The sequence below is a fragment of the Tachyglossus aculeatus genome, chromosome X1 (assembly GCF_015852505.1).
Source record: "Tachyglossus aculeatus isolate mTacAcu1 chromosome X1, mTacAcu1.pri, whole genome shotgun sequence".
In the NCBI taxonomy this organism is placed as follows: Eukaryota; Metazoa; Chordata; class Mammalia; order Monotremata; family Tachyglossidae; genus Tachyglossus; species Tachyglossus aculeatus.
The window spans coordinates 34,980,836-34,992,512 of record NC_052101.1 but is presented as its reverse complement, the minus strand read 5'-3'; positions in this window follow the sequence as shown (position 1 = coordinate 34,992,512).

The window sequence follows — 11,677 nt, the reverse complement described above, 5'->3', positions numbered from 1 at the left end:
TGCCCAAAGTCACACAGCAGACAAGTGGCGGAGCCAGGATTAGAACCCACGTCCTCTGACTCCCAAGCCCAGGCTCTTGCCACTAAGCCACGCTGTTTTTGTTAAATTCTGATGTTTTGAAGTTAAACCAAGTAACATCTCTCTCTAATTCTTAGCTAGGCAAAAACCTAGAGCATTTTTGACCTAAAATGATTGCAAGAAGGTTCCTGTTCTACTTTGTTAATTATAATAATGTTTGTTATCTTTTTTATTTTTGTAGCTATGTGTCAAACACTGTCCTAAGTGCTGGGCTGCATGAAAGATAATCAGGTCCTACATGGGGCTCACGGTCTATGTAAGAGGGAGACCGGGTATTGCATCCCCATTTTGCAGATGAGGGAACGGAGGCCCAGAGAAGTAAGGTGACAGGCCCCAAATCACACAGCAGACAAGAGGCAGAACCAGGATTAGAACCCAGGTCTCTGACTCTCGGGCCCATTCTCTTTCTACTAGGCCATGACACTGTTCAAAGGTAACAGTTTAAAATGCTCTCTTCAGTTTTCCGGCAACCACAAACCCATATGTCTGATTCAAAGGCATAAATAATTTCTATTTTAATCAATCAATCAATCAATCGTATTTATTGAGTGCTTACTGTGTGCAGAGCACTGTACTGAGCGCTTGGGAAGTACAAGTTGGCAACATATAGACAGTCCCTACCCAACAGTGGGCTCACAGTCTAGAAGGAAGCTGAAGAAAATAAAGACAAAATGGGATATTTAGGCCAGGTCAGATATGTTAAAAATGTAAAGCCTTATATATAAAAATCATAAAGTCATTAAAATGGAACCTTTGAAAAAGAAGGTCAGCATTTAATAGCTGTACAGTTGTGTCCATTATGTTGAAGTGTGCATAAAAATGGTTTAATAATAATTTTAAATTCTGTTCTAAGCACCGGGAAAGATACAGTGCCATCAGATCGGAAACAATTCCTACACAACAGTTTGAGGAAGGGAGAATGGGAATTTAATATTTATTTTATAGACGAGAAAATCGGAAAAAATTAAGTGACTTGTCCAAGGCCCTACAGCAGGCAAATGACAAAACTGGGCTTATAACCTAGGTCTTCTAATTCCCAAGACCGTTGTCTTCTAAGCATGCTAAAATTCGTTAAATATTAATGGGATAAATATCACATGAATCTAAAGGAGGTTGTAGTATCTCAGTGATTAAATTTTAGGCTCCACTGTGAATAACATCATCATGCAAAAGTTTTCCAATCTATTAGACTGAAACCTGTGGATAGCTATTGATCTTATCCGTGCCAGTAGTTTAAGTTGTGGTGGTGAATCCTAAAGAGAACCAACACTTATAAAATGTTTTCATTTGTAACAGAGAAGATGGATTATCTAGGGCACTGTTCAACAATTGATTGTACAAGCATTGTTTTTCCTGTAAATACTCATTACACACACTCAAAGGGCCATAAATCTCATATTGTTTAGTTGTCATATTTGCTATCGCTAATGTGCGTATATCTTACCGACCATGAAGTTGGCCCTAGACTGTTTTTTATATAATTCTTTGAGAACATGTATTTTCCCCTCACCAATGTAATTGAGAGATTGCAGTTCTATGTGGGCTCCTCCCTAATGTGAGATTTTCAAAAAGCAACCCTACCCTTAATTCTATAATCAAAAATTGAAAACTTAAAAGCTCCTAAAGGAATACTCATTTCTGAATTAGAAAATATTTAATGCTTACTGGAAGAATTGCTGTTGGGGAAAAAAACTAGTTTCCTACAAATAGTGTAAAAACAAATATGATTATGCCAAATTTCTCTATGACATTAAAGTCTTCCAGAGTGGTTCAAGTTCCCATCATGATCTTGAGCTTTAATGTTTTCATGGGATCTTTTCATTAGGATATATATGTATATATATACATATGTCTATCCACCTGCCTGGAGATTTCTTTGCTGTAGAAGCATTGCTAATTGCTAAGGTAACACAACAGGTGGGGACCCTGTGGTTCTGTCTTTAATTTCGCTTTGTCTCAAGGAATTGGAGATTCCCAGAGTGATGGATCAGGCTGAGAAGTCCTTTTGGAACCATAGGACATAATTATGTTGTGATTATAAAGAAGAGCAGTATGGCTTATTGCAAAGAGCACAGGCCTGGGAATCAGAGGACCTGTGTTCTAATCCTGGCTCTGCCACTTGCTGGCTGTGTGACCTGGGGCAAGTCACTTCACTTCTTGTTTCCTCCTTTCTAAAATGGGGATTCAATACCTGTTCTCTTAGACTCTCTCAGCCCCATGTGGGGCAGGGGCTGTGTTCAACTCGATTAACATATCTACCCCAATCCTTAGAACAGCGCTTGACACATAGTAAGCACTTAACAAATACCATAATGAATTGAGAGAAGTTTAAGGGGTTGGGAAATGGATCGGATTCTGAAGAATAGTCTTGTTTTGTGGTTTAACAGAAGAGGTAATAATAATGGGGTGTCAAGGAGACATAAATTACCTGGGACTCCTTAGGTAGATCACAGAGTGACAATGTCACTGTTTTTCTCAGTTTACCAGTCATTTACCAGTCACACAAGTACAGTGTGTGAAGAGCACAATATTAAGGGCTAGAAGAATTGAGGAAGAAGTCATCCTGTCTGCCCTTAAGATTACAATCCAATTGGGAAGGCTCTTCTATTCAGAGCCCCCTGTGGACCAGGGACTGTGTCTGACTAGATTGTTATATAAGCAATCAATCAATCATTCGATTGTATTTATTGAGCACTTACTGTGTGCAAAACGCTGTACTAAGTATTTGGGAGAGTACAATACAACAAATTTCATAAACATTTACCATGACTGACTGTGAGCCCGTTGTTGGGTAGGGACCCTCTCTATATATTGCCAACTTGTACTTCCCAAGCGCTTAGTACAGTGCTCTGCACACAGTAAGCGCTTAATAAATACGATTGAATGAATGAATGCTAAGTGTTTGTATATAATAATAATGGCATTTATTAAGTGCTTACTATGTGCAAAGCACTGTTCTAAGTGCTGGGGAGATTACAAGGTGATCAGATTGTCCCACGGGGGGCTCACAGTCAATCCCCATTTTACAGATAAGGTAACAGGCACAGAGAAGTGACTTGCCCAAAGTCACACAGCTGACAGTTGGTGGAGCCGGGATTTGAACCCATGATCTTTGACTCCAAAGCCCGTGCTCTTTCCACTAAGCCACACTGCTTCTGCTGCTAAGCACTGGGGAGAGTAGAGTCCAACAGAGTTAGGGAAAAACATTCCCTGCCCAGAAGAACAGCCTAATGAAGCGCAGTTGTAAATATCAAATTACATACCCTATATACCTTCACCAAAACCTGCCAGTCTCGTTTGTATGAGTTGGTAGACGCATTCCTGGCCCACAAGGAGCTTACAATCTCGAGGGGATCTTAAGCTTCGGACAAAGTAAACTTAAATATCATAAAAAAAGTCAGGACCACCACAAATCTAAACAGATGGCGATGCTATATAACCTCGAGTGTATTTGTTATCTATAGTTGTACAGAGACATAGCCAAATGTTTAGTGAATGGGAGAGTGAGAAGAACAAAGAATTTTCTGGAGCCTTTGAAGTGCTTGGAATGGGATTAGGCTTGTCTGGAAAGACATCAGTGGTATTTGAGTGCTCTCTGAGTGTGAAGCACCGTACCAAATGTTTTTTGGGAGAGTGCAACAGAAGCAGGCCCTGTCATCAAAAAGTTTACAAACTAATGTAGAAGATCAAAAAATGTATAAATAATAGCGACCTTCCCCCACCACCAGAGCACCCTGTTCTCCTCTACCTCACCGCCGATCTCTCTTGCCCACATTCATTCATTTCATTCATTCAGTCGTATTTATTGAGTGCTTACTGTGTGCAGAGCATTGTACTAAGCACTTGGGAAGTATCGGGAACATATAGAAACGGTCCCTACCCAACAATGGGCTCACTGTCTAGAAGGGGGAGACAGACAACAAAACAAAAAGCTATCACTCTCCCCAACTTTAAAGCCTTACTATGAAGCACATCTCCAACAGGCCTTCCCCAACAAAACCCTCATTTCCTCTTCTCACACTCCCTTCAGAGCCACACTTGCACTTGAATGTGTACCCTTCATTCACCCCTCCCTCAGCCCCACAGCACATATGTACATATTCATTCATTTGGTCGTATTTATTGAGCGCTAACTGTGTGCAGAGCACTGGACTAAGCACTTGGAAAGTACAATTCGGCAACAGATAGAGACAATCCCTACCCAGCAACGGGCTCAAGTATTTATACATTTATATATTTCTAGACTGTGAGCCCACTGTTGGGTAGGGACTGTCTCTATATGTTGCCAACTTGTACTTCCCAAGCGCTTAGTACAGTGCTCTGCACACAGTAAGCGCTCAATAAATACGATTGATTATACTAATGTCTTTTTCCCCCTGTAGACTGTAACTCACAGTGGACAGGGTACGTCAACCACGACTCTGTTGCACTTTCCTGAGCTCTTAGTACAGTGCACTGCACATAGTGAGCACTCAGTAAATGTGATTGATCAATCAATCAATCGTATTTATTGAGCGCTTGCTGTGTGCAGAGCACTGTACTAAGCGCTTGGGAAGTACAAGTTGGCAACATATAGAGACAGTCCCTACCCAACAGTGGGCTAGATTGATTGATAATGGGAGCAGGAGGAAGAATAGGCAGTGCGAATATGAAGATAATCACTGAAAAAAGTAACAATGTAAAAAATAGACGTACTACGGAAGTGTTAAGGGTAGATGTGACTGTGCGTGTGTGTGTGTGTGAATTAATTGGAGAAGGCTTCTCCGGGGTGAAATGGAGAAAAACATGCTGGGTGGGGAAAAGAGCAGAAGATGGGCAGGTGGGTTTTGCTTGGCAAGAGGGGCTGGCAGAAGCTACAATAGTGTAACAGTTGAGAATAGGGTGAGCATAAGTGGGATGATATACATAATAGCATCTTATGATAGTGGTGAGATTCTCTGGGCCCTGTATAATAATAATAATAATAATAATAATAATAATAATAATAATGGTATTTGTTAAGCGCTTCTAGAAATCTTGTCCGCCTGCCCTCGGGGGGAAACAATTTATGTGCTGCTCCCCTGGGACTGACAGGCTGTTCTGGGCTGATTCCTTTATTTTTATTTTTCTTGTCCTTTCATCCTCGCACTCCAGCATGTAAATTCAAGGCATTAACATGATCTTAAAAGCAACGTCAGACTCCTTTCTGAATTTTGATAAGCCAACAGGTTTTTCTGAGAGTGGGCATTGGCTGTTTATATTATCTTGTCAACTCCTGCTTCCCGTTTGAAACGCTTATTAAGCCTAGAAGCGGTGGTGTGTTCTGGCCCTGTGGGCTTTGTGCAAGGGACCCTGTGCCTCCGAAATAGCAAGGATCCGTTATAAAATTGCAAACTGTCGGGAGGCCCAGTGGGAGCAGGTGAGAAGCAAATGACATAAGGAAATGAGTGAGAGACTTCTCAAAATGGTCATTTATAAGTTAGGATGGACAGTTGAGAAGGGCTTAAGGGAAGAAGAAGAGCTTTATTACCCAGTATTGCCGTGTTTATGTAACATCTTTCATCTGAAACTCTCAAAATGGTTTATAAATATGAAGTGAGACACTACACCCAGTGCAAAATACATTGTTTCATACATGAGCCAGATGGGGAAATGGACAGAAAATTGGTTAAATGATTTTTCCCAAAAACATTTTAGCAAACAGAATCGAGATGTTCTGGCTCCTAAATTCTTTTCCAGCGAATGACCAGATGCTGGCACACGATATATATCAGTACGCTAAAATGCCAGGAAATGGGAAAAAAGGTAGCATCCCTAAGACGTTATAATCTGATTTAATTTCATATTTTCCTCTCCTTCAGTGACCAGAGCATTATGGAAAGCTTCTCTGAACAACCATCTGTCACTAAACCCTTGAGCACGGTGAGCACTATAACAGGGACTATGTGACCCCTCCAGGGCTGGAGTCCTGTCCCCGGCTGTATTGCCTGAACTTTCCCAAGTGCTTAGTACAAGGCTCTCCACAGAAGGTAAGTGCTCAATAAGTACTATTGATCAATAAATCGATTGGATCAAGTCCAGCCCACCAAGCATTTTAATCCAGCCCAACACCAAGATAGTTTCTCTTGCCTCTTTCAGCTCCCTCCTGGTCACCCTGTGGCCTGCCCCAACTTGGAGTGCAGGGTCCCAGTAAGTACTATGGAGCATCTCCGTAACTGGCTCAGACTCAGCTAAGAAGCAACATGTTCTATTGAAAAGAACTGGGAGTCAGGAGACCTGGGTTCAAATTCTGCCTCTGCCACTTGCCTGCTGTAGAACTTTGTGATTCAGTTTCCTCAACTGTAAATTGAGAATTAAATACATGATTCCCTTCCCTCTTCTACTGCGTGCCCCCTGTGGAACAGGGATTGTGTCTGATTATCCTGTAGCTACCCTAGTGCTTAGCGCAGTGCTTGTTATGGCTCAGTGGAAAGAGCCTGGGCTTTGGAGTCAGAGATCATGGGTTCAAATCCCAGCTCTGCCAATTGTCAACTGTAGGACTTTGGGCAAGTCACTTAACTTCTCTGTGCCTCATTTACCTCATCTGTAAAATGGGGATTAGGACTGTGAGCCTCCGGTGGGACAACCTGATCACCTCGTAACCTCCCCAGTGCTTAGAACAGTGCTTTGCACATAGTAAGCGCTTAATAAGTGCCATCATTATTATTATTGTTACATTGGAAGCGCTTAACAAATACCACAATTATTTTCATTATTAGCTACGATGGGCAGAAGGGAATTCATTCATTCATTCAATCGTATTTATTGAGCGCTTACTCTGTGCAGAGCACTGTACTAATCGCTCGGGAAGCACAAGTCAGCAACATATAGAGACGGTCCCTACCCAACAACGGGCTCACAGTCTAGAAGGGGGAGACAGACAACAAAACAAAACAAGTAGACAGGTGTCAAAATCATCAGAACAAATAAAATTAAAGCTATATGCACATCATTAACAAAATAAATAGAAAAGTAAATATGTACAAGTAAAATGAATAGAGTAATGCATCTGTACAAATATATACAAGTGCAGTGGGGAGGGGAAGGAGGCAGGGTGGGAGGGATGGGGAGGAGGAGAGGAAAAGGGGGGCTCAGTCTGGGAAGGCCTCCTGGAGGAGGTGAGTTCTCAGTAGGGCTTTGAAGGGAGGAAGAGAGCTAGCTTGGCAGATGGGCGGAGGGAGGGCATTCCAGGCCAGGGGGAGGACGTGGGCTGGGGGTCGATGGTGGGACAGGTGAGAATGAGGCACAGTGAGGAGGTTAGCGGCGGCAGAGAAGTGGAGTGTGTGCGGGCTGGGCTGGAGAAGAAGAGAAGGGAGGTGAGGTAGGAGCGGGCGAGGTGATGGACAGCCTTGAAGCCCAGGGTGAGGAGTTTTTGCTTGATGCGTAGGTTGACAGGCAGCCACTGGAGATTTTTGAGGAGGGGAGTAACATGCCCAGAGCATTTCTGCACAGAGATAATCCGGACAGCAGAGTGAAGTATAGACTGAAGTGGGGAGAGACAGGAGGATGGGAGATCAGAGAGGAGGCTGATGCAGTAATCCAGTCAGGGTAGGATGAGAGATTGAACCAGCAAGGTAGCGGTTTGGATGGAGAGGAAAGGGCAGATCTTGGAAAAGTTGCAGAGGTGAGACCGGCAGGTTTTGGTGACGGCTTGGATGTGAGGAGTGAATGAGAGAGCGGAGTCGAGGATGACACCACGGTTGCGGGCTTGTGAGACGGGAAGGATGGTAGTGCCGTCTACAGTGACGGGAAAGTCAGGGGGAGGGCAGGGTTTGGGAGGGAAGATAAGGAGCTCAGTCTCGGACATATTGAGTTTTAGATGGCGGGCAGACATCCAGATGGAGATGTCCTGAAAGCAGGAGGAGAGACGAGCCTGGAAGGAGAGAGACAGAGCCGGAATGCATTTCAGCCATTTTAAACCACAATTCTGCCACTCTATGTGATCTGTCAGCCTACAGACAGCTTCAGTGAGAGGTAAGAGATGGCTGGACAAAACTCAGTGCTTATCCCTACTCTACAGTTTATTTCTTTTGAGTCCTTATATAATAGAAAAGAATCTACTTGGATAGATTGTCTGCTGATATCTTCAATTGTTGCCACACAGCTAATGAACTCATGCTCACATTCGTTTGTCCACAAATAACTGTAAGAACTAAGTTCTTTCTATGAAAATGAGAGGACCCTCTCATTTTCCAGGCCCTCTTTCGAAGTCAAAGCCCCTTGTGACTTCCCCCAAGTCCTTGGGATTCTCCTTTAAGTGACTCGCCCTCTTTCCTCCTCAGTGGTGTTTGATTTACCCTCATGGAAAGATAGGTGTGTCTCTTACTATCTTATATCTTACTATCAAACCTCCAACAATCCAAGCAAGGGAAAACCTACCACATCTGCCCAGTTGGACTGTTCTATATCCAAACCTGGAGCCTGCTAGCTGACCCCTCTGTTAGAAAAAACACTAATGTGTCAGAACAGGAAAATTTGCCACAAATATGTCATTATTGACATAAACAATGACACTTATCAAGGACCTATTACATGCATGGGTCAGCTAGACATTTGGAAATGTAATTAGAAGCAGCCCTTGGAGGAGCTTGTTGTCTAATGGAGGAGAGAATCAAGCACTAATTGGCAACAGTATAGAGTAAGAGAGCTACAAATGATAAAATCTGAAGAAAGCAATGTTTTGGCCTGAATAGTTGGAGAGAATGTTCCAATTCAGTAGCAATAGTAATGATATTTATTGAGTGAACACTGGGTTAAAAGGGCTTTGGAAAGGTCAGCAGAAATAAGAGAAGTATTTTCTGCCCACAAAGATCTCACCTTCTAACAGGACAAACAAAAATATTTACAAATAGGACAGTCAGAGGAAATAATTGAATAAAAATACATGTGTAAGTGCTGAGATCGGATATCAATGCATGGGTGCTAGAGGGGTAAATATTTACAAATAAGGTAATCAGAAGAAATAATTGAATGGATAATTGAATAAAAATCCACAAGTGCTGAGGTTGGATATAAATTCATTAATGCTAACAGATAAGACTCCAGGTGTTGGTAATTAATCAGGAAGTGCTCCTTGTAGAAGGCAAGCTCTTTGTAGGAGCCTTGGATATGGGAAGGTCTCTAGTCTATCAAATTTGGGGAGGCAAGGAGTTCCAAGACTAGATGGGAGGGTTGGTTTCAATGCTATTCTATGATTCACATAACTATTCTTGTCATTGTTGGCCAAGTCCTCCAGACTACATCTTGGAGTTTCAAAAGAAACGACGTACACTGAAAATCACTGAAAAAACTATTCATGATATTACTACTTTATAACAAAAAAAGTTAACACCAGTGGAAAGCACCACGAGGTGGTATTTGATATGAGATCCATATAATGCTCTGCACAGAGTAAACTTGAACTTCGTGGCCTAATAATGGAGAAATCTCACGTGAGATGGATTCACTTACAACTGAAGTGTAGGCCCAGACTCAGAAATTGCTTCAAAGGGTCCAAAATAAGTGGTGACAAGAAAGACCTATTCACTGGTCTCCCTCCCTCTAGTCACTCTCTGCTTCAGTCTATGCCACATTCTGCTGCCTTTTCGTCAAGCCAAAATCCTGACCCTTGCCTTCAACACCTCCCCGGCTCTCTCCTTCTTACATATCTGCTCTTCTCACCCACTGCTCCCTAGCTCACACCTGTCACACTTACCAAGCAAGTCTCTCTGTCCCTCATTCTTGACACTCCCAAATCCAAACTTTGCTTCCACCTTTCCTACTGCCTGGAGCTTCTTCGCCCTTCAAAACCACCAAATCACAACTTTCCAAGTGCTCCTGAAGTTTCACCTCCTCCAGGAACCCTTCTCTGATTGATTTCCACTCTCCCTGCTCATGCCAGCTTTAGAGTCGTCCTTAGCACTTATGTATCAACCAATCATTCAAATGTATTGAGTGCTTATTAAATACTGAACACTACACTAAGCACTTGGGAGAGTACAGTGTGATAGTGGGCACGTTCTCTGCCCACAACGAATTTACAGTACATTTTAATCTATATACACTATTTATTCTCTTATTTACACATTTAATTAAATCACCTCTGTCACAAAATTGCCCCATCCCATTGTTTTTAGGCAATTAAAGATGATTTTGGTGCCACCTTATTTGTAAGCAATGATAGTCCTGGGAGGCAGAGGAAGAGGAGTAGCAGAAAGATGAGAACACATCCACACAGCACTGAAGGGAGAGTTGATTCATTGAATGCCTGTTGTATGCAACACTTGGAAGAGTGCAGTACAAGTAATAGTTGCGATTTCAAGCACTCCCTTCCTTCCTTCTCCTCTTCTTTCATCCTTTTTTTAAATTCTTCTCTTGTTTTCTCATTCTCTCCTTATTGCTAGACTTAATCCCTATATGATCTTTAGGAACTCGGTATTTCGGTTTCTCCAGTTCACAAATGCACAGCCCAGATGGGAGTGCACACACAAGGCCAATCTGTTTCCCAATCCCAGATTAAATCCTGAAATTCTGGCCATGGAACACTAGAGGCAGCTGTTGTTTGTCAAATGTAGCTCAGGACTCCACCTTGGAGCCCGAACGGAAGGCTGGAGCTGATAATCCCCATTTGTGGAAAACTGCAGGCAGCACAACCTCCGTGGGCAAGCAGTTCCCAGCTGAGAAGTAGAAAGTGTTTACTGCCTCCTGGCAAGCAGAATGTCTAAAACAAAGTAAAGATACTGCCAGATATCAATGACACCCAGCCTTCAGCCGGTCTTTGCGGGGAAATGTTCATGGAGCTGCCATCCGTGGGAGGAAATTGCAAAACGTTCTCACCAATGGGCTGGTGGCTACTTGCTCTTCCAAGATGAGACTGAAGAACACTACTTGCCTAGGTATCACAGCAAGAAGCGATATGTAAATGAAATTAGTCGGAATTGTAAATTTATGTGCTGCGGGTGAAAGTGGGCTTCGTCTGGGCTCAAGGTTTAGGTTGCATGCGCTTAGTACAGTGCTCTGCACACAGTAAGCGCTCAATAAATACTATTGATGATGCTGATGAATGTGTTTCTTCCTGCATTTCTTTGGCTTCTTGCCATCATCATTGTCATCATCAACACTCTTATAGATCTGTTTTGTGTCAAAAGATTGCACTGGGTACTCAGGGGAATGCTGAAATAGGAATACTAATAAAAAAATTGGAGAAGCAGCGTGGCTCAGTGGAAAGAGCCCAGGCTTGGGAGTCAGAGGTCATGGGTTCTAGTCCCAGCTCTGCCACTTGTCAGCGGTGTGACTTTGGGCAAGTCACTTAACTTCTCTGTGCCTGTTACCTCATCTGTAAAATGGGGATTAAGACTGTGACCCCCACATAGGACAACCTTATTACCTTGTATCCCCCCCAGTGCTTAGAACAGTGCTTTGCTCATAGTAAGCGCGTAACAAATGTCATCGTTATTATTATTATTATAAAAGATAGAAAATAAAGGACTCTCTCTCTTCCAAGGACCTTGATGTCACTTTCCTCTTAATTCTAACTTCCCATTCTCTCTAGGAGAGCTCACCTAAGAGGCCTTTTAGTCCCAGATGGCTCTCCACTAGCCTT